Below are 18,057 nucleotides of genomic sequence, written 5' to 3' on the forward strand. Positions count from 1 at the left end.
TCGTACTTCCGCCTCACGCGGGAACACGGACGCTCTAAATACTTCGAATTCCAATGCCAGTATATTGTAAACCACGGGTTCTTTAATGCTAGCGGGTCGTCGCGACCCTAGTTAACATCATGGTGCACGTCTCGTGACGGGTGTCACGGCGTAGTTAAATGTATGCGATACATTTCTCAAATATAAGCGCTCAGTCATCTGTACATCATGGTAGGTTCCCACGACGTGCAATATGCGTTCAACTTATCAATGTTCATGTGTCCTGCAGTTCACATTATGACGCGCAGTTAGCTGCGGTCTTCATCGATCCATGAGCCGAGTGATCCACTGCCGAGGGTGACTAACTTGCGTAAGCCGCCGCTGTGCGCGTATACCCGTTCCCCGTAGGGAGGAGCAAGCCGCCGCTTAGAGACGAAGCATAAAGTGTCCTCATTCCACATAGGGCAAGCTGGATGAATCCATTTTACCCAGGACGGCCGAAGCGGCGTGGACCAGGGGAGAACTGAACCTTATACTTCACACCACAGTAAGTCTACGTGTCCTCTTCCACATAGGGCAAGCTAGAACTAACTATCTTACCCAGGACTGCCGAAGCAGCGTGGACCAGGGGAGGAACACACTTTTCATGGAAACGTAAGGCATCCATGACTGCCATAACGTAAGCCGCCGCTGTGCGCGTATACCCGTTCCCCGTAGGGAGGAGCAAGCCGCCGCTTAGAGACGAAGCATAAAGTGTCCTCATTCCACATAGGGCAAGCTGGATGAATCCATTTTACCCAGGACGGCCGAAGCGGCGTGGACCAGGGGAGAACTGAACTTTATACTTCACACCACAGTAAGTCTACGTGTCCTCTTCCACATAGGGCAAGCTAGAACTAACTATCTTACCCAGGACTGCCGAAGCAGCGTGGACCAGGGGAGGAACACACTTTTCATAGAAACGTAAGGCATCCATGACTGCCATAGTGCGTAAGCCGCCGCTGTGCGCGTAAACCCGTTCCCCGTAGGGAGGAGTCAAGCCGCCGCTTAGAGACGAAGTATTAAGTGTCCTCTTCCACATAGGGCAAGCTAGAATGAACTATCTTACCCAGGACCGCCGAAGCAGCGTGGACCAGGGGAGAACTGAACTTTATACTTCACACCACAGTATTGAGTAATGTGCCCTCTTCCACATAGGGCAAGCTGGAATGTTCCATTTTACCCAGGACGGCCGAAGCGGCGTGGACCAGTGGAGGACTACACAATCATGAGGTTTGATATCGACTTGTGTGTTTCAATAGGGTACCGATGGTATGTTTTGAACCGATTTGATTTAGCCATTCTGAAGTCATCACTTGGTTGAAGCGCTGAACTAGGGAGGCATCGTTTACATATATATTGGTTTTCGCATGCTCTACTAGGTTAATGTCATGAGGTTGGCTATCGAGCATGCCCAAGTGATGACTTGATTGTGTGCTTGCTTGAATTCTTCACATTTCATACCATCGGTTAGTTGTCGAATCATTCCTCGATCATAACCTTCGTTCTTGGTTCATGTATGCTCTCTTCCACATAGGGCAAGCTAGAATTAACTATCTTACCCAGGACCGCCGAAGCAGCGTGGACCAGGGGAGAACTATACTTTGTCTTGTATGCCCTCTTCCACATAGGGCAAGCTAGAATTAACTATCTTACCCAGGACTGCAAAGCAGCGTGGACCAGTGGAGGACTATACTTTGTTCATTACACCACAGTATTAAGTATGGTGTCCTCTTCCACCATAGGGCAAGCTAGAACTAACTATCTTACCCAGGACCGCCGAAGCAGTGTGGACCAGGGGAGGACTATACTTTATACTTCACACACTAGCCATACTGAAGTCATCACTTGGTTGAAGCGCTGAACTACGGCGGGGTAATCGTTTACAGGTTATAATCATATAGCTGCATGCTCATTAGTAGATAATGGAATATTGTATGGCAATATGAGCATGCCCAAGTGATGACTTTGTTTCAAGCTCAACAGGTAGGGTATTGAGTCCTCTTCCACATAGGGCAAGCTAGAATGAACTATCTTACCCAGGACCGCCGGAGCAGCGTGGACCAGTGGAGGACTATACCTTGTCCATTACACCACAGTATTAAGTATTGTGTTCTCTTCCACATAGGGCAAGCTAGAATTAACTATCTTACCCAGGACCGCCGAAGCAGCGTGGACCAGATGAGGACTATACTTTATACTTCACACCACAGTTTTGAGTACGCCTTGCATAAAGTATCTAGTTTGAACCACGAGGGCTCACAATGTAGAACCGCGAGGGCTCTAGTACCGATTCTCTCGGTACGGCTTGGTCCGTGTTCCTTTATGCTTGTACTCTAAGTATTAAGTATTGTGTCCTCTTCCACATAGGGCAAGCTAGAACTAACTATCTTACCCAGGACCGCCGAAGCAGTGTGGACTAGGGGAGGACTATACTTTATACTTCACACACTAGCCATACTGAAGTCATCACTTGGTGGGGGTGAACTACGGCGGTATCTATCGTTTTGGTTCGGTCTATATAGGGTCGCTTGCATGCTCATTCGAATATAATGTAATTGTGTATGGCAATATGAGCATGCCCAAGTGATGACTTTGTTTCAAGCTCAACAGGTAGGGTATTGAGTCCTCTTCCACATAGGGCAAGCTAGAATGAACTATCTTACCCAGGACCGCCGGAGCAGCGTGGACCAGTGGAGGACTCTATACTTTATACTTCACACCACAGTATTGAGTACTTCTTGCATAAAGCCCCTAATGAGAACCACGAGGGCTCTCTCAATGTAGAACCACGAGGGCTCTAGTACCGATTCTCTCGGTACGGCTTGGTCCGTGTTCCTTTATGCATGTACTCGCAGAAAGTCTCAACCCGGAGGTCTTGACTTTGATTGTCATAGTTGGACTACGACGGGGCATCCGACCATTGCTGATCGAACACCCCTGATTCACCATCTTTCGGGTAGGCGGTACGCGTACCTCCGGACGCGGAAGTCTCAACCCGGAGGTCTTGACTTTGATTGTCATAGTTGGACTACGACGGGGTATCCGACTCATCGAATACCCCAGAAGCACACCATCTTTCGGGTAGGCGGTACGCGTACCTCCGGACGCGGAAGTCTCAACCCGGAGGTCTTGACTTTGATTGTCATAGTTGGACTACGACGGGGTATCCGACTCATCGAATACCCCAGAAGCACACCATCTTTCGGGTAGGCGGTACGCGTACCTCCGGACGCGGAAGTCTCAACCCGGAGGTCTTGACTTTGATTGTCATAGTTGGACTACGACGGGGTATCCGACTCATCGAATACCCCAGAAGCACACCATCTTTCGGGTAGGCGGTACGCGTACCTCCGGACGCGGAAAGTCTCAACCCGGAGGTCTTGACTTTGGTTGTCATAGTTGGACTATGACGGGGCATCCGACCATTGCTGATCGAACACCCCTGTTACACCATCTTTCGGATAGGCGGTGCGCGACACCACCGACGCGGAAAGTCTCAACCCGGAGGTCTTGACTTTGTATTGTTGGATAGTCCTCTTCCACTATAGGGCAAGCTGGAAATATTCCATTTTACCCAGGACTGCCGAGGCAGCGTGGACCAGGGGAGAACTTCACGGAATCTTCAGGCATCCATGATTGCCATAGTGCGTAAGCCGCCGCTGTGCGCGTCAACTCGTTCCCCGTGAGGAGGAGTCTAGCCGCCGCTAAAAGACGAAGCATTAAGTGTCCTCATTCCACTATAGGGCAAGCTAGAATTAACTATCTTACCCAGGACCGCCGAAGCAGCGTGGACCAGGCGAGGACTATACTTTATACTTCACACCACAGTATTGAGTACGACTTGCATAAAGCCCCTAATGAGAACCACGAGGGCTCTCTCAATGTAGAACCACGAGGGCTCTAGTACCGATTCTCTCGGTACGGCTTGGTCCGTGTTCCTTTATGCTTGTACTCGCGGAAAGTCTCAACCCGGAGGTCTTGACTTTGATTGTCATAGTTGGACTACGACGGGGAATCCGACCATTGCTGACCGAACACCCCTGATTCATCATCTTTCGGATAGGAGGTGCGCCCACCTCCGACGCGGAAGTCTCAACCCGGAGGTTCGGACTTAGAGTTTTTCCCATTTAAAAGTTTTTCTCTTAGCCATACTGAAGTCATCACTTGGTGAACGATTGAACTAGGGCGGGTTAATCGTTTATAGGTATCATGTGGTTTGCATGCTCTCTTAGGTTAAGGTCATGTGGTTGGCTATCGAGCATGCCCAAGTGATGACTTTGTTTCACGCTTGCTTGATTTCTTCATGATTCCCTGTTATATAGTGTAATCATTCGAGAACAGGGAATCTTTGGTTTTGCTCAACAGGTATTGGATGTCAACTTGGTATCTAGATCGCATTAAGTCTCAACCCTTAGGTTCGGACTTGTATAGTGACATCTTGTTACGGTCTTGAGTCTCAACCCGCAGGTTCGGACTACTTAGTGTTTGATCGAATATAATATGGCAACTTGTGCCTAAGTCTCAACCCGCAGGTTCGGACTTCTGTTTATTTGGCCAATGTATGTATAAGGCAACTTGTGCCTAAGTCTCAACCCGCAGGTTCGGACTTGTGTATTTGTTCGAAGTCATGTATAAGGCAACGTGTGCCTAAGTCTCAACCCGCAGGTTCGGACTTGTTAGTGTTTCGTCAACTTTCATATGGCAACTTGTGCCTAAGTCTCAACCCGCAGGTTCGGACTTGTGTATTTGTTCGAAGTCATGTATAAGGCAACTTGTGCCTAAGTCTCAACCCGCAGGTTCGGACTTGTGTATTTGTTCGAAGTCATGTATAAGGCAACGTGTGCCTAAGTCTCAACCCGCAGGTTCGGACTTGTTAGTGTTTCGTCAACTTTCATATGGCAACTTGTGCCTGAGTCTCAACCCGCAGGTTCGGACTTCTATAGTGTTTCGTCAATTATCATATGGCAACTTGTGCCGAAGTCTCAACCCGCAGGTTCGGACTTCTGGAAGGATCACTTGGCCACTAATGATCCTTCCGCAGGTTCACCTACGGAAACCTTGTTACGACTTTTACTTCCTCTAAATCATCAAGTTCGGTCAACTTCGATAAAGCAGACGCGGTTCACGAGGATCCAGCGAACGATCATCTCCAAAGACCTCACTAAATAATCCATCGGTAGTAGCGACGGGCGGTGTGTACAAAGGGCAGGGACGTATTCAACGCTGGCTGATGACCAGCACTTACTAGAAGTTCCGAGTTCATATGGACCATTGCAATCCATAATCCCTACTAAGTGAGTATTTGAGTGATTTCCCGTTCCTCTCGGAATAGGAGACACGCTGCTACCCACATTGTAGCACGCGTGTAGCCCAGAACATCTAAGGGCATCACGGACCTGTTATCGCTCGATCTCATTTTGCTAAACACAAATTGTCCTGCTAAGCAGCGTACCGTAAGTGCACTTGCGCACACGAACAGCGAAGGTGTCAGGTCATACTCCACCGAAAGGTCCTAACCCGTTCCAATCGGCATCGACGCATTAACGCTGACTGCGTTCTAGTTAGCATATGTGAGTCACGTTCGTTATCGGAATTAACCAGACAAATCAATCCACGAACTAAGAACGGCCATGCACCACTACCCTTAAATTTGAGAAAGAGCTATTAATCTGTCTCACCTCCATAAGTTCGGACCTGGTAAGTTTTCCCGTGTTGAGTCAAATTGAACCGCAAGCTCCATTTCATTTTTTTTTTTTTTTAATCAGGGTTCAGAACTGTATTTCTCTTAAAATTCTAAAAATCATATCACAGTTTACAGAAAGACAATTCCTACTCCCTACTCTCGCCCGTTATGGTGCCCCACACGGCATGCACCTACACGGTAGAGCCGTGTGGGGCGGGCGTCTGGCTGTCGAGCCACTATCTATCTATTAGGCGTAGGCCTACTGGGACTCGTCCCCTGGTGATCATCTGCGCCGTTGGCGCGCACTTGCGCGGCTCTCCTGCCGCTCTGCTCGTCGCTCTGCTCGTCTCGTCTGCCGTTGTCGAGCGTTCCTTCGCTCTCGTCGAGCCTCCTGCAATGACAGTTGTGCCTGTTGTAAGGTTGCCGCCGTTGCTGCCCGGTTCTCTGGTGCCGCTTCGTGATGTCGGAGGCTGGCCACACGGACGGCCATAGTAGCCTCGAATACCCTCGTCGGCATCCGGTCACGACGAAGCTCCAGGCGCCTGATGTTATCCTGAAGCTGGCGAGCCACCCGCCTGAATTCCACGCGCGTCACCTCGTCCATGGCCAGTATACGATCCCTCAGCGTTGGGTCGAGGCCGAATCGGCCCTCTCGCCGCCGCTGCTGTCGTGCTGCCTGCTCCGCCGCTCGCCGCCTCTCTCGATGAACCGCTCGTCGAGCCTCCACGCCGCTTTCGATTCTCCAAACTCGCTGCAGCTCGCGGGTGACACTGACCGCCGCCTCTTCCACACGCTCCCAGGCGTCAGGATCGTGCAGCATGTGGTCGAGGAGCGTGTCAGCCGTCACCGGCTGAAGACCGTGTCCCGTGAGGAGCCGTTCACGCACTTCCGCGAACCGCGGGCATTGAAACAGCACGTGCTCTGGTGTTTCGTCGACTCCCGGACAGGCTGAGCAACACGGGGACCGGGTGAACTTCCTGGAATGCAGGTACTCCCTGAAGAAGCCGTGTCCTGTCAGCACCTGCGACAGGTGGAAGCCCACCCGTCCGTGCTTCCGGTTGACCCATCTGTCCACGTCCGGGAGGACTCTGTGGCTCCATCTGATGAATCGGCTTGACGCCACGCCGTCCTGCGCCAACTCATCCCAGCTCTCCTGCCAGTTGCGCATTGTCGCCGCCCTCTCCTCCTTGCGGATCTCTGCTGGGGTGCCGCCGGACTGCTGCTTTCGCTCGTGGCAGCGGTGATCCTCCTTAATAAGCTCGACTATAGGTGGTATACCAGCAACCAGCGTAGCCACGTCGTACTTTACGGTCCGGAAGGTGCTCGCGACCATCTTGGCTGCCCGACTCTGCACCCGGTTCAGCAGACGTCTGTTGCTCTGTATACGCGTAGCCTCCCACCAGACCGGGGCCGCGTATCGTAAGATGGACGTCGACACATTAGCGAGGGTCCGACGTCGCACACTGGAAGGGCCGCCATGATTTTTGAGCAGGTGACACAGTGCTCGGTTTATCCTGTTGGCCTTTTCCGTTACCGCCTTCACGTGAAAATTCCAGGATAAGTGATCTTCCACCTGGACACCGAGGTACCTTATATGACGCTTAGAGCGAAGCGTGGAGCCCCCGACACGCACTGGCACCCTCGGATGGCCCTGCCGCAAGCAGCTCACCATCACCATCTCTGTTTTCTCCAAGGCTAGGGACAGCTGGTGGTCCGCCATCCACCGCCGTACTGTGTTAATCGCCCGGGTCGCCAGCGTCGAAGATTCTCTCGGGGTCCGGCCTGGCACCAGCAAGACGATATCATCCGCGAATCCAACTATCTCCGCTCCCGGTGGTAGCTCCAATCCGAGGACTCCGTCGTACATGGCGTTCCAAAGGGTGGGCCCCAAGATGGAGCCCTGTGGAACGCCGGCGGTGACGGGCCTCGAAACATGTCCGGTGTTGGTGGAGTAGTGGAGCACTCGGTCACGAAAATAGCTCCCGATGATGTCCAGCAGCGCCTGGGGAACGCCTTTGGCCTCCAGGGCCCTCCCTATGTTGGTCCATCCTGCCGAGTTGAAGGCGTTTTTGACATCTAGTGCAACCACCATGCAGCACCTGCGGTCGCGTTGGTTGGTGCGCTTAAACGCCATCGCTCGTTGTCCCGCCTTCACCACCTCCTGGATCGCCTCCACCGTCGATCTCCCCTTACGGAAACCGTACTGGCGGGGAGAGAGGCGAGGACCACCTGGCAGTGGGGCCTCCAGGTGATCGTTGAGACGATCCAGGACTATGCGCTCGAACACTTTACCGACAGTGTCGAGCATGCATAGGGGCCGAAAAGATGACGCCTGGCCCGGTGGTTTCCCTGGCTTAGGCAGCAACACCAATCGCTGCGCTTTCCACGCCACCGGGAAGTCTCCGCTGTCCAGCAGCTGCTGGTAAATGCGCCGGAAAGTAGCGGGAGACTCTCGGATTGCCGCCGTGACTGCACCATTGGGGACGCCATCTGGTCCGGGGGCCTTTCGGGGGTTCAGCCTGGCCGCGATCGCTAGGAGTTCCTCGTCGGTGATTGGGCGCAGTGGCGGTTCCTCAACGCCCGGCCCTGGTGACTCCGGCCACTCCATGGGGGGGTGCGTGGGAAATAGCTCGTCGACTATGCCTCCCAGTACCTCGGCGTCGCGTTCCTGGGGCAGGCGGGCGCCCTTCACCCACGCCGTCACTATCCGGTACGCGTCCCCCCAAGGGTTGTCCTCTATACTATCAGCGAGCTCCTCGTTGCAGCGCCTCTTGCTGGCACTGATCGCCTTCCGGAGACGCTTCTTGGTGGCACGGAGGGTCGCCGCGCGCAGCAAACGAAGCGTTGGATCCCGCGTGCGTCGGAGAATCGCCTTGGCTCGCCGGCAGCTCTCGCGTAGCTCGGCGATTTCCTCCGTCCACCAAAAGACGTGAGTGCGGTTCCTGGAGTTCATCCGAGGCATCACCTCATCGCACGCGCGCTGCAGCGTGGAGACGAGGGTGGCCGGATCCTGCGCAACCTCGTTGAAGTTCAGCAAGCGGAGCGCCTCCGTGAACAGCTCGGCTGAAAACACCGACGTGTCCCATCGTCGACTCGGCCTCGGGGGTGGTTGGTCTGCTCTAACCGAACGGCGCGTTGGTGCTGCGGGGATGCCCACGGTGTAGAACAGCGGCTGATGGTCGCTCGCTGTGTAATCCTGCAGGACGACCCAGTCCTCCCCGCCCGCGATGCTCCTGGACGCCAGACTGATATCATTCACCACCGGGGGGGCAACGGCACTCCCCGTGAAGGTCGGTGTCCGTCCGCGGTTCAGCACCCGTAATGATAACAGCTCCGCAAGGGCGATGATTTCGTGTCCCCGGTTGTTGGTGGATTGGCGGCCCCACTCGACCGCGGCCGCGTTGAAATCGCCGGCCAGGACCACCCGCTGCCGTCCATGTGCTGCTATCTGCACCGCCTCCATTAGTACTCTGAACCGGGGGAGATCCCAGGATGGTGGGGCGTAACAGCTAATAAAGGTGATGCCGTTCACCTCCACCGCCACCATCCCTTCCGCGACGCTCACCACTCGCTGGATCGGGAATCTCCCCAGTGCGACGACCGCTGTTCTTGTTGCGGGATCAAAGACCCAGTTGCCGTTGTTCGCTGGAACGCGGTGATAGTCGGACAAAAGTGCCACGTCCGCACCACGTTCGCGGGCCAACTGGGTCAGTAGATCCTGGGCCATCGCACTCCGTCTTAAATTCTGCTGCAGTACTACGTTGAATTCTGACGGCGGTTCATGCACTTTTCTGTGCCGGTAGCATGCGGTCCTCCGCACACCAGGCACTTCACTGGATTGCTGCAGCCTGCAGCCTTGTGGCCCTGCCCACCGCACCGACGGCACAGTGCGGAACGGTCTGGACCGGGGCAGGAGCGCGCAATGTGCCCGCGAAGCAGGCAGCGGTGGCAGCGCATCTCTTCAACTGGCCTGGCTGGGGCGAAGTCAACCCAGCAGCTACTGTATCCAAAGACCAGGCGGTTTCCTACCAGCGCGTTGGCAATCCGCCTTGGCAGCCTGACGAACGCCCGCTGATCGCCCTGGTAAAATCGCCGGAGGGTGACACATTCCGCGCTGACCTTCTCGCCGAACTGTTTTGAGATGGCCCTCGCGACATCCTCGCGCTCGGCCAACATGTCTACTCCTTTGAACGTTACCACGGCCGTGTCGAGCCGAAGATGGACCTCGCTGCCCTCTGGTGCTGCTGCTCGTACCCGCTCGAACACCGCCTGGGCGTCCACCTTCCTCTTGAGGGTCATGGTCAGGTTATTGGCTGCAGTGCGCTCTCCGCGCTGGACCTTATCCGCGACATCTTCTAGAGCTCGGACCTTGACGAACACGTCCCGGTAGCTAACCCCCGCTGGCGGGCAGACTGTGATGACGTCCGGTCTTCCTTTGGTCATCGCTGGCCTCGGGGGTCGACAATCGCCCTGCGGGCGTGTGACTGGAACTGCTCCTGCTTGCGGCCTAGTCGTTCCATTTCCCACTACCGTCTCGGCGAACGAACGCCTGTCGCTGGGAATCTCGGTCCTCTTGCCCATGTTGGCCTTGGGATTCTCCTTGTCGACCCGAGACTCCTCTCGCTGCTTATTGTAGATCGGGCGACCTTTCTTGTCTACTGTCCGGAAGCCCTCGTCCTGCTGCTGCTGCTGCCTTTGCTGCTGTTGCTGCCCCCCCTGCCGCTGCGACTGCTGCTGCTTCTGCCCCTGCTGCCGCTGTGACTGCTGCTGTGGCTTCGAATGCTGCTGCTGCTGTGCTCGCGGTGGCAGTGACACTGTCTCTTTGACCTCATTCCTGATGCTGCTGCTCAGTTGTTTGGGCTTTGGTTTTTCTCCCATGGCCTCGCGAACCATTTCCCTAATGTTCTTTCGACCCTCTTCCACCAGTTGGGCCTGCTGGATGGCTTGGGCGGCTTGGGCTTCCAGGAGCCTCTCTACCTTGGCCATTAACTCTGCTACCTGGGCTTGCAGTGCCGCGTTTTGCGCCGTCAGGGCCTTGATGGTTTCGGCCATTGCGGCCATTCCAGCGCTCTGCGTGTTATTCTCCGAGGGGTCTTTCCCTCCCGATGCCTCTTGGAGCTGCGGGACCTGCTGCTCCTGAACCAAAGAATTGGTTGCTGCGGGCGTCGATACCGTCGAGCAGTTTTCCGCTACCGGGGAAGCCACAGGAGTTGCGCTTGACTTCGCCGATGTTTCTAGCTCCTTCTCCACATCTCCGATGAACATTATTAGGTTTTCCTCGAACGGAAGCCTGCTGCTCGAGGAGCGCGCGCGCGGCCGCGGCGTCCGTTGCGGCGGCGGCGTCCGTTCCACCCTTTTCGTCCTAGTTGTTGCGCGTGCAGCTTCCACTTCTGCCGCCTCGGCATTCTCTACCGCCGAGCTGCGGCCCGTGGCTGGGCCAGCTCGCAGTGTCTTTTTCGGTGTCTTGTCAAGCATGGTGATGAGTAGATGGGGGCGGGGGGACTTAGATGGAATGATCGACCCCTACCCCGCTAGACTTCCTACCATTGTCGAAACTCTCTCCGTTGTGACGCTTGCAGTTAGCCAATGCCGGCAGTGTTGATGAGATGCAATCGCTAACCCGCTCACCTAAATCCGGTCGCCTGATGAGATGCAATCGCTAACGCTCACCTATATCCGGTCGCCTGATGATATGCAATAACTAATCTCCTCAATCCGGACGCCTGATGAGATGTAATCTGCAACGCTCAGCCAGGTAAATCCTCTACCCCGCTCGTTCGAATCCGGTCGCCTGGTGAGATGCAATCCGCAACCCCTTTCCACTTGACCGGGCGCTATGGTTTCCCGGGACACTCCTGATGTGGCACCTACAGTTAGGCAATGCCGCTCTCCCGTCGCCTGATGAGCTGCAATCGCCTACCCGCTCGCCTAAATCCGGTCGCCTGATGAGATGCAATCGCTAACCCGCTCTCCTGAATCCGGACGCCTGATGAGATGCAATCTGCAACGCTCGGCCAGATGAATCCGCTACCCCGCTCGTCCGAATCCGGTCGCCTGGTGGGATGCAATCCGCAGCCCCTTTTCCACTTGCCCGGGCGCTATGGTTTCCCAGGACACTCGTCGCCTGGTGAGATGCAATCGCCTACCCGCTCACCTGAATCCGGTCGCCTGATGATATGCAATCGCTAACGCTCACCTAAATCCGGTCGCCTGATGAGATGCAATCGCTAACCCGCTCTCCTGAATCCGGACGCCTGATGGGATGCAATCTGCAACGCTCGGCCAGATGAATCCGCTACCCCGCTCGTCCAAATCCGATCGCCTGATCGGCTGCAATCCGCAACTCCTTTTCCACTTGACCGGGCGCTATGGTTTCCCGGGACACTCCTGATGTGGCGCCTACAATTAGGCAATGCCGCTCTCCGGTCGCCTGATGAGATGCAATCGCGAGCCCGCTCACCTAAATCCGGTCGCCTGATGTGATGCAATCGCTAACCCGCTCTCCTGGATCCTGACGCCTGATGAGATGCAATCTGCAACGCTCGGCCGCTTGACTCCCGTCCCGCGGGGTTTCCGCCACTCAACGCTAGGGGCGCTTTTCGGTGGCTGACTCTTAGCGGAGACACCTTCCTGAAACGGTCCAACCGGTTCGCCCGATTCACTCACACACACACATTCGCAGTCGACCGTTGGCTCTTGGCCAGCTGATTTCCTGGCCTGCCTCACGCTTTGCACGGCCCTGGTCACTCGCTCTCTCCCCTTATTCTCTTGTTGCTGAACACTATGGTCTCTCTCCCCTCTTCCCTCCTTCTTCACCCGACAACTATCATTCAAGTGTTGCACACACGCACGCACAATCTACTTTTGGAAGTCTAGACACACTCCTTTCTCTCTCCCCTCTTCCCTCCTTCTTCACCCGACAACTATCATTCAAGTGTTGTACACACGCACTTGTGGGTTCACATAAACGTTCTACTTTTGGCTCAGGGCCAAACCAACCTTTTCGTTCTCTTGTCGCCGAACACTCCTTTCTCTCTCCCCTCTTCCCTCCTTCTTCACCCGACAACTATCATTCAAGCGTTGTACACACGCACGCACAATCTACTTTTGGAAGTCTAGACACGGAAAAGTGTTGCACACACGCACGTGCCCGCTCGCACGCACATTCTACTTCTAGCACACGGCTGAACCAAACCAACCTTTTCGTTCTCTTGTCGCCTCACACTCCTTTCTCTCTCCCCTCTTCCCTCCTTCTTCACCCGACAACTATCATTTAAGTGTTGTACACACGCACGTACAATCTACTTTTGGAAGTCTAGACACTTTTCGTTCTCTTGTCGCCGAACACTCCTTTCTCTCCCCTCTTCCCTCCTTCTTCACCCGACAACTATCATTCAAGTGTTGTACACACGCACTTGTGGGTTCACATAAGCGTTCTACTTTTGGCTCAGGGCCAAACCAACCTTTTCGTTCTCTTGTCGCCTCACACTCCTTTCTCTCTCCCCTCTTTCCTCCTTCTTCACCCGACAACTATCATTCAAGCGTTGTACACACGCACGCACAGTCTACTTTTGGAAGTCTAGACACATTCCTTTCTCTCTCCCCTCTTCCTTCCTTCTTCACCCGACAACTATCATTCAGGCGTTGTACACACGCACGAACAATCTACTTTTGGAAGTCTAGACACGAAAAAGTGTTGCACACACGCACGTGCCCGCTCGCATGCACATTCTACTTTTAGCACACGGCCGAACCAAACCAAACTTTCCGTTCTCTTGTCGCCTCACACTCCTTTCTCTCTCCCCTCTTCCCTCCTTCTTCACCCGACAACTATCATTTAAGTGTTGTACACACGCACGTACAATCTACTTTTGGAAGTCTAGACACTTTTCGTTCTCTTGTCGCCGAACACTCCTTTCTCTCCCCTCTTCCCTCCTTCTTCACCCGACAACTATCATTCATGTGTTGTACACACGCACTTGTGGGTTCACATAAACGTTCTACTTTTGGCTCAGGGCCAAACCAACCTTTTCGTTCTCTTGTCGCCTCACACTCCTTTCTCTCTCCCCTCTTCCCTCCTTCTTCACCCGACAACTATCATTCAAGCGTTGTACACACGCACGCACAGTCTACTTTTGGAAGTCTAGACACGAAAAAGTGTTGCACACACGCACGCGCCCGCTCACATGCACATTCTACTTATAGCACACGGCACAACCGAACCAAACCAAGCTTTCCGTTCTCTTGTCGCCGAACACTCCTTTCTCTCTCCTCTCTTCCCTCCTTCTTCGCCCGACAACTATCATTCAAGCGTTGCACACACGCACGCACAATCTACTTTTGGAAGTCTAGACACGAAAAAGTGTTGCACACACGCACGTGCCCGCTCGCACGCACATTCCACTTTTAGCACACGGCTCAGCCGAACCAAACCATACTTTCCGTTCTCTCTCTCTCTGAACGTTTCGCGTTTTTCTCCCTCTCTTCGGGCCGAAGCCGCGGAGCGAACTCGCTCACTCTCACTTTTCAGGCGTTGAAGTTGCCACTCTTCATTGCCTTACTCTCTTTTCTCTCTCTGCCGTTTTACGCTTTGGAACTTCTCTCTCTCGAAAATTACTCAATTACTCACAATAACTCTCCGTTAGCGGAGCTCGACCTGAACACGTCCGTTCACCACGAGCGCTCGATTGCAACTGCGCAAGCTCCATTTCATGGTGGTGCCCTTCCGTCAATTCCTTTAAGTTTCAACTTTGCAACCATACTTCCCCCGGAACCTGACTTTGGTTTCCCGGAAGCTACTGAGAGCACCTGGTTGTAGCGTCTCCCAATTGCTAGTTGGCATCGTTTACGGTTAGAACTAGGGCGGTATCTAATCGCCTTCGATCCTCTAACTTTCGTTCTTGATTAAAGAAAGCATCCTTGACAAATGCCTTCGCTTTAGTTAGTCTTACGACGGTCTACGAATTTCACCTCTCGCGCCGTAATACTAGTGTCCCCAACTACTTCTGTTAATCATTACCTCCGGTCTGAGTACAAACCAATGAAAGATTAGACCAAGGTCGTATTCCATTATTCCATGCAAGATTATTCTAGGGCGTTTGGGCACCCTGCTTTAAGCACTCTAATTTGTTCAAGGTAAACGTGAGCGGTCGAGCTCTATGTTACACTTGCACCCGTTGAAGGGCACACCATGACACAGACTTGGTGCCCTACCACACCATTGAGTCGCAACCAGATTCCGACTTGGCCCACCGACCACGGGTTGACCGGGTCGGCGGAGCCGGACTGTGTTGGACAAGTATCAACTTCGAACGTTTTAACCGCAACAATTTTAATATACGCTAGTGGAGCTGGAATTACCGCGGCTGCTGGCACCAGACTTGCCCTCCACTTGATCCTCGTAGAAGGATTTATGCTCTACTCATTCCAATTATGAAACATCATTAAAGAGTTTCATATTGTTATTTCTCGTCACTACCTCCCCGTCCCGGGATTGGGTAATTTACGCGCCTGCTGCCTTCCTTGGATGTGGTAGCCATTTCTCAGGCTCCCTCTCCGGAATCGAACCCTGATTCCCCGTTACCCGTTGCAACCATGGTAGTCCTCTATACTACCATCCATAGTTGATAGGGCAGATATTTGCGAGATCTGTCGTCGGTGCGAGACCATACGATCAGCATCATTATCCAGACTTCAACTCAATGACACGGAGAACCCGCGATTGGTTTGACTAATAAGTGCACCAGTTCCCGCGAGGGTCCTGGCATGTTGCATGTATTAGCTCTAGATTTTCCACAGTTATCCAAGTAACTAGGTTGATGATCTCGTAAATTATAGCTGTTATACTGAGCCTTATGCGGTTTCACATTAAATCTGTTTGTACTTAGACATGCATGGCTTAACCTTTGAGACGAGCGTATATTACTGGTAGGATCAACCAGAATTCCGACTTTGCGTTCGAATGTTCATTGTCCCATTGCACCCGGAGGAGCAAACACCACGTTCTATATGTTGTCAAGTCCGGTAGCACACGGGAGGCGAGCCCCCGTGCGAACCTCATTGCCCTCGTATCACACACACCCGATGCACCGGACAGGCACTTGAGCGGCATTCGACTCCGCTAAGCGCACGTGCGCCCGATTGTGCATGCGCTGACGGGGCCTTCATACCCCTACCACAGCGACCTTATGCCAAACTTCCATGAATACTTAGGTGAGCTGACAAGGGCCTTCATTTCCCTACCATCAACTAAAGGACACGCTAGGCGCGTCCGATCATTGCAACTGCGGGGCTTTCATACCCCAATCACCACAGTACGCAATTCACCAGAGTTTAATCACAACCCCCCCGGACATGGCACACTATTAACTTGCAACAAAACTTAGTGTGTGCCGGGCACATCGGTTCCACAAAATCATTCCCGATGTACCCCAATTGGGGTTGTGAACGCATCCATGGTCCTCTGACACACCCAACCAAGCGTGGATACTACATACCTCAAACACCCAGTACACTAACAGACAAATCAATATATGGTTGCTTTCCCCCAGACATTTGCCAATCACTTGGCACCCGGACGGGAACTCGCTCCTGATTGCGCCAATGCCACCCATTTGCCAAGAGCGAGTTCTGTATGTAGATTTCATTTGGAAAGACAACCGTGTACTGGATATTCTATCCGACGATTACAGATGACGAGTACGAGACTCGACTACACTCACGGATAATACATTTTGGGTCGAGATTGCTTTCGGGGTTTTCGATTGGTCTTGCGCTTGTAAACGTATAACTTTGACTTGTGGTAACCTCGGTATGTTAGTCGATCACGTGGTTGTGAACTGGGTAAGGGTGGGCAATCTGTTCACTTGCACTCTGGGTAGGAATATGGTGAGCGCTATAGGTTAAAGATCATGGTATGGTTCCATCGTGATGACTTTCGCTAGATAGTAGGATGTTTGGATAGTTATAACGTTTTTGGCCATTTGTTCATAGTGTTCGGTTCATTGAGGAATTCGATTGGTCTTTGCTTCACACACGTGGTCGATCACTTGGATGTGAACTAGGGTGAGAATAAGGTGTTCACTAGTGCTCTTAGGTTTTGGATCAGTACTGAGCACTTGATTGGTTTCGCATAATATGTATCCATAGTGATGACTCTTTCCAGCTTAAGATTTCGTGACCGGTTTCGAATCCTTCCCACGTTCGCTTTTACTTGGTTAGGTTTTCGAGTGTAGATTTGAAAGCAATCTCATGTATGTATCCCATCTGATATAAGCCACTGACAGTTCATGTCACCTCGTTCAACTCTCGCTGGGTCACAGAAGTATGTTACTGCGCCCATTATCCCTACTCGGATAGGTTCGGTTCGTTCGTTTTATACTACGGTGAGTAAACTCAATTTGTGCATCGCATAGCCATGGAAAGCAAGCTTTCGCGGGCCTCTTCGACTGTTTTGATACGAGCTGTGCCCGTGATGCTTGTCATCCCAGGATACTAGACCCCTTTGGACGACCGCATGACCATCAGAAAGTAAATTCCACGTTCGATTTGGGGTGTGAACCCCAAACATAAAGTCTTTGTGTAGAACCACGAGGGCTCTATAGTACCGATTCTCTCGGTACGCTTGGTCCGTGTTCCTTTATGTTCGTACTCTTGTGTGTATAATATTCATGTTCGGTTTGGGATATTTGCTACTTTCACCAGGGTCCCGTTCTTCATACAAGTCTGCCTTGCTAATGTGGTAACTTTTTAGTGTAGTTCTGACATCCCAATTTTGGGACTTAGCCGATTTTTCATGAATTTCCATATGACCCTAAGGGTCCCTTTCTTCATACAAGCTTGCCTAGGGCGATCGGTCAAAACTTGTCTTACTATTCGATTGGTCTTCGCAGTTTCACCCTAGGCAATTCGCCTAGGTCTGTCTTCTTGAGGAGGCCAAAACCCGAAATAAGGAGGTCCAGCCGACCCTGAAACCTCCCCTGTCTTAACTACACTAACCCGATTTTTCAGGGTCCTCAGCGCCATACAACTTTGCCTAGGTCACTTATACTCTTGACTTAGGCCATCTGACTTGGTCCGTGTTTCTTCCTAGGGTTCACCTAGGTACTTTGCCTTGCTTGATGTGGTAACTTTATAGTGTAGTTCTGACATCCCAATTTTGGGACTTAGCCGATTTTTCATGAATTTCCATATGACCCTAAGGGTCCCTTTCTTCATACAAGCTTGCCTAGGGCGATCGGTCAAAACTTGTCTTACTATTCGATTGGTCTTCGCACTTTCACCCTAGGCAGTTTGCCTAGGTCTGTCTTCTTGAGGAGGCCAAAACCCGAAATAAGGAGGTTCAGCCGACCCAG

At 52.8% G+C, this 18,057-nt stretch overlaps 1 non-coding gene across 1 annotated transcript; it reads right to left on the bottom strand.

Moving 5' to 3' along the window:
• Positions 1 to 184: 184 nt before the first annotated feature.
• On the bottom strand, positions 185 to 339 carry LOC131291916 (5.8S ribosomal RNA). The gene has a single exon (XR_009189651.1). It is a non-coding gene; the product is annotated as a 5.8S ribosomal RNA (ribosomal RNA).
• Between the last annotated feature and the right edge of the window lie 17,718 nt (positions 340 to 18,057).

This window comes from Anopheles ziemanni (genome assembly GCF_943734765.1).
Source record: "Anopheles ziemanni chromosome X unlocalized genomic scaffold, idAnoZiCoDA_A2_x.2 X_unloc_2, whole genome shotgun sequence".
In the NCBI taxonomy this organism is placed as follows: domain Eukaryota; kingdom Metazoa; phylum Arthropoda; class Insecta; order Diptera; family Culicidae; genus Anopheles; species Anopheles ziemanni.